Source organism: Cricetulus griseus, chromosome 2 (assembly GCF_003668045.3).
Source record: "Cricetulus griseus strain 17A/GY chromosome 2, alternate assembly CriGri-PICRH-1.0, whole genome shotgun sequence".
Taxonomy (NCBI): Eukaryota; Metazoa; Chordata; class Mammalia; order Rodentia; family Cricetidae; genus Cricetulus; species Cricetulus griseus.
This window is the reverse complement of record NC_048595.1, coordinates 325,700,386-325,706,650: the sequence shown is the minus strand read 5'-3', so window position 1 is coordinate 325,706,650 and position 6,265 is coordinate 325,700,386.

The window sequence follows — 6,265 nt, the reverse complement described above, 5'->3', positions numbered from 1 at the left end:
ATATATATATATATATATATATATATATATATATATGTGTGTGTGTGTGTGTGTGTGTGTGTGTGTGTGTGTGTGTGTGTGTGTGTGTACATACACACATGTATGACATGTCCTCACTGACTTTCTTCTTTCAACCAAGCCCACCTCAGCAGAGGCCCTTGATGATGTTAGTGTCTTCAGTATCTAAGTGTATCTCAACAGTAACACAAGCCTCCAACACACAAATCTTCTGTAGGGGGAACACTTCACATTCAAACCACAACAATGCCTAAACAGTTTCAGAGCAGAGATGCCAAATTTAGCAAACAAAATCACAAAACATTTTGTTAAATTTGAATCTCAGGAAAAATACGAATAAAATTTCATATGCATGTGTTCCAAATACTCCATGGGATGTTCTTACATTGTTCTTTTTAAATGAAATTTAAATGTACCAGGAATCCTGTAATTTGCATATCTACCCTATCACATAGCCCATATAAAACCGGCTGCTAGGCATGAGCCAGAGTTCCAGTACAGAGCAAATCAAGCAGGTGTCTCTCTGCTTCTCAACCTCAGCTAAGGGTCTATTTTAAAATATCCAGATTTCAAGTCAGCAGGACACTTGTCATCAAACATTCATCGAATTGTAGTTTGTAATTCACTCCTTAAAGTGCCACTCACCAATGAGTCTCAAATAAATTGATAACTATGTCCATTTAGAGCTGCTGTGGAGAAAGCTGGAGCCTGATCTAGACTTGAAGGACAAAACCTCGTAGTCTGCCTATGGCTTTCAAACAGCTTGCGGATATTTTGTCTACTTTGAGCTCTCTACGGAGAAAGAGACGCACCAAGGGAGAAAGTAATGACTTTGCTCTCACTGGACCAGAAATTCTATGGCTCAAATGACCCAGAGGTAGCAGGCAGATTTGACAATCTGTCAGTTTCTGGGTAGAGTTACTCCTCAATCACTCCTTCCTGCTAAATTGCAGGAACGCCTTTTCTTTAAATTGAGCTATTTGCTCATGGTGCAGTTTAAGCCCAGCTGCTGGCATGCATGTAGGGAGGTGGCTCTATGCTGTCCGTCTGCTCCTTCAGTTGAGGTGGGTGTGCCCCCCCCCAAGGCCTTTTTCTTATTTGTTCTTCTCATCTGAGACCTCGCTGCTGGGATTGTTTTACATGAAAAGATAAGAAGACAGCTGAAACTTGGTCTTACACTCTATGGAGATAAGAACATGGTAGTATTTTATTCAAGAAGAATGTAATAACAGTAATCTGAAAATAATGATATCTACAAGGTCCTTGGCAAGGCCACCCAGGAAAAGAAACACAATAGATGCGAAACCTTCCATGAATCATAACACCACCTTTCAGCATCCAGAGACCGTGGAATCAGATTCAGATAAACTGGTCTCATTGGCTGGAGACTCAGCTAGACACATCCCTTTTTATCCCTACTGCCAGTTGCATATCCTCCCCATAATGACAAGGTGTTGGCTCCCCTTCAAGACACCCAACTGTGCAGAGGGGGGATGAAAAGGATTCCTTGTGAGCTTTTGAATGTCTAAACTCAAAACAGCTCTCTCCTGGTCTGCCCAATGGTGTTCCCTCCCCACTTGCACATCAGAGAACTGTTGGCTGGACTGATGCTCATCACATCTCTACCTGCGTGGGAATTGTGTAGAAGTTTATCCAAGATGCAGATTTCTGGGATTAATCAGAATCCTAGTTAGTCTGGTCTCCTGGGTAGAATGTAGGAACCTGTGTCTTTAATGATTCCATATACCAAGTATTCTTAGCTACACTAGGGTTTTAAGAACCACTGGGTTTGTCTAGACACATTGATCCTCACCTTATCCTGTTGCCTGTATTGTCATTTGATTTCTAGCGTGTGATTATCTCTTCTTCTAAAGTACAATTCCAAGGGGACCAGAGAAATTGTGCATGATGAGATAGCACCCAAACCCCACTTGACCACTTGTCTTTTCTTCTGTGCCACGCTGTACAAATAGAGCCATTTGTTTGCAAATCAAGAGTACAGCTCAGTTTATCCTTGTCTCACCATGAAGAGTGGGACCTGTGGACATGCACATTTTGAAGGAGTGGAGGTGGGAATGCAGAATTGAAGGACAGTGAGACTGGGGCATGGCTTCATAGGTTCCTGGAGAGAGGAGAAGGTGGAAGATGGATAAAGCAAATGTCTCTTCTTGTCTTTCTCATTGTTGGTCCTGAGACAAAAGCATGTGAAGTTTGAATGACAGAAATGAGAGAGAGAGAGAGAGGATGGAGGTTCACAGTGAGGCCGTAGTTTCTGAGGATGGTAAAGTGGGAGGGAGGAGAAGGAAGGAGGAAGAACAAGTAATCAGGAAGGAGGGAAGAGGGAGGGAGAGAGGGAGATAGGGGAGGAGGGAGGGGAGAGAAAAGGAGGGAGGAAGTCAGGGAGGAGAGAAAGAGGATGGAGGTTCACAGTGAGACCTCAGTTTCTGAGGATGGTAGACAATGGTGCCAGTTTTTAACTGGGGTATGGGTCCATTTCCAGCCTGGGCAAATGGTGTTACCAATCACTGTTATAGATGAGAAAAAATTGAGAACATCCTCTCTTGAAGGAGAGGATACATTATTAAAGAATGCAGTAAAATTGGAGACAATGTTGATTGGTAGAGAAGAGAGTCTTGAACTCCGGGAAACACTAACAGTTCTGAGAGATGCACATGGAGGGGCTGAGATGGAGAGGCAGCTCAGAGAGCCAGGAAGATAATGCAGGCTGTGTGGCACCAAGAAAAACAAAGGAAAGGGATAGGTACTTCAAGAGCTGACCTGTTGAAAGTTCTAGTGAGAGGAAACCAAAGAAGAGTTGGATGGTTTTAGTAACAGCTGAACAGTGGCGGTGTGTGGTGTGGGGGGTTTTCAGTGAGCAGTGAGGTTAGAAGTTGGCAGCAGTATTTGGAGAATAAGCAAGATGAGAGATATAGGAAGGAGAGAAGGAGAAAGAAGGTTGGAAGGAGAGAGAGTGAGAGAGAGAGAGAGACAGAGAGAGAGAGAGAGAGAGAGAGAGAGAGAGAGAGAGAGAGAGAGAGAACATTCTCTTTTATAAGAAGTTCAGTTGTGAAGGAGAATGGAATCCCAAACCTCCACACCTTGAGTAGAAGATGGACTTGGACAGTAGTTAGGAAATGATATTGAGGGATACTGAAACATTTATGATCTTGGACCTCACAATGAATGGAAGGAGTGATCCTTGCATGAGAGAGCTATCAGTAGTCCTGCCACAGTCACTAGAAGTGCCAGGACCAGGGTACAAAAACATGATAATGGGAATCCCACCTGGTGATATTCCATACTTTGAGAAGTAAACATAGTCAACTGATGACATGGCAAGACAAGTTTGAGGGCTACAAAAAAGGCTTAAATGACTATGTTGCAGAACCAGGGGGTTCTGGGAGGGAGAAATGCATTTTCTGGAAGTTAGAAAAGGTGTTAAATAAAATAGTCTTTAAATAGTCTACCGTCTCTTTCACTTTTGTGGCATCTCATGTTGTCTGTGGCTCTCTGTTGCCAGTCTCTTAGCTATTCTAGACTATTGTGAACTCTCAAGGTGATGGCATTACATTGCACATAAAAGGGGATAGGCAAATTTTCCAGAATAAGCAAGAGTATGGCTGGCTGATCCTGTAGGAGCAGAAAGACCTTTATTTTGTGAAATAACGATTTTTTTTTAGAAAGCAAGGATATACTCAGAGTGTTTAAAGGGCAAGATACATTGTTGTACAGTCGCTAGAAATACAGAACTTGAAGCTACTAGAATGCATAAATGGTCATATCCAAATAAATTTGACCCTGCTGTCTATTTTCACTTAGCTGCTCCAAAGTTCCTGGCAACTGACTGTTCCCGGGGCAACATTCTCAACCTGTCAAACCCAACACCCTCTCTCATTAAAATAGATTCTATAAACTCCCATTGATTGAAGTAAAATTCACTGATAGAACAACCAGTTTTTACATATAATCTGAAACAATTATGCAGTGCCTTAACTACAATAAAGAAGAGACATGAAGGTAATTTAGGATAAGTGACTGCTTTCTTTCTTTCACTCCTCAGTTCTATGGAACATAGTAGAGAACATCTCAAATGTCTGTGTCCATCTGCATCTCTTAGAGAGCATATGTAATAAAGACTCAGCTCTGTGGATCTGGGTGGAGCTTGCCATCATCCCTTCTAATCAGCTCTCCAATGGTGATACAGAGTCCTTGGTCTGTGGACCACACCCAACAAGCAAGGAACCAGTGCATGAGGAAGCACTCAGTGCTTTCCTCATATAATAGATACACTTAGATTTCAGCGGAGTAAAATACATGTAACTGAATATTGATGACACTTTCTTTAGAACTGGCATTTTGAAGGAAGACATATATATGTGTGTGTGTGTGTGTGTGTGACACACACACACACACACACATATATATATATATATATATATATATATATATATATGGAATATGACAATTTCAAAGACAAATTTATGCAGGGCTAGCCTATCGGTGAGTGAAATATATCATGGCATGACTTCGGTAATGATGATAAATCCTGGGTAAAGTTTGAAATGAACAAGTTATATCTCCACCAATTTCCACTGTAGTTTTGTCATTGGATAATTCAGTGCATACTGAGACTGAGTAGAAATACTGCACTTTATACAAAACACAATTAATCTCTGAGCTCAGAAATGACAAAGAAGTTTAACCTACATCCACGTCTGGTGGGACTTCAAAGTCATGTGGCACACTGGACAGTTCTCTGTTGTGACCACTTGTCTCATGCACTGTAGAACATCAGCAGTTCAGTTTCTGCCCAATAAGATCAATGGTATCCAGGCAGTGGTGGTTCACACCTTTAAGCCCAGCATTCAGAAGGCAGAGGCAGGGAGTTCTTTTAAGTTCAAGGCTAGCCTAGTCTACAGAGGGAGTTCCAGGACAGTCAGTCTATGCAAAGAAACCCTGTCTCAGCAAACAAACAAACAAACAAACAAATAAAATCAATAGTGATTCCCAGCCTCGAAACAATCAAAACATCCTCTCAAGCTCCCATTATACCCTCACCTGCTTACCTGACAACCACTAACTTACAAGAACCAAGAAGGAAGAACAATTTCAAGTGGAAGCTTCCAGAATCACATTGCACCAGAACCCATTTCCCTGGGAAGTAGCCAGGCTGGGCTGTGTCCTCCAAGTTGAGTTTGCAAGCCAATGGAAGCACAAAAATGGCTTGACTCCCACAACCATTCTGATCACCAAGAAGACAGAAGCTAATGGTTAAGATGTGGCTCGAGATCAAAGTACACAGACTCCTAGGCACGCATCACTGATGTTTTATTGAAACTATCAAGTGAGGATAAGGTGATGGCCATGTTATTCATTAGCACCCTGGAGAAGAGTGGGGAGTAGATGTTCTAGGACCAGGTCCAGGATGCTGCCTCCTCTTCCGCTCCATCTGATGCCAGGCTCCTTTGCATCCTCTTCTCATACTTTTATTTTGGATTTTATGGTTTTTGGAAGCTCTTTTAGGTCTCGGGGTCTCTTATACCCACAGCTCTCTGTGCCTAGGGTGGTATTCATTCTTGGTTGGATGGGTCTAGTGGCTTTTTAGCTACAGTTGAATGGCCCTTACTCAGGAAAGCTTCCGTGGATGCCTAAGAATGAGTCACAGGTGCTACCTCGTTATGATCTTACATCACCCTATTGTATCAACCACGGTGTTCTGCATCAACTCCTTCTTAAAGTCTGCCTTTGCTCCTGGGTGATGGTAATTCCCAGAGATGGACAGAGACTTTGTCCATCTGGTTGCCTAGCACAAAGGTTTGACACTACATAGATGCTCAGTGGTTGCATGATGAACGAATGTGAGACAAGGACCAACCCGGCAGTCCATGGTCACATTAAACACAACTGAGAAATGTAGTGTGGAGAAAGTTCCTCCTTAAGAAAGAATGTAGAAGAGTTGGCAGGACACCAGTTGTCTGACTTCCAGCCATTCCTTCAGGTCCGGTTGGGTACATCACACTCTGTGTGATGTATTAGCTACTGTTGTGTATTAGCTACTGCCAGCAGCAGGAGTCAGGGATGTGCAGTGGAAAGTGATTCCAGAGAACAAGGCCCAGGATTCTCTGGGGTGTGAGTCAGCACATCTATTGGGGAATTGGAGAAACATTTTGACTTTTGTTTTGCTGGGAAGTAAATTCATATTTTATTTGTATATTTTTAGATTTTTATTGTTTGAGACAGGGTTTTG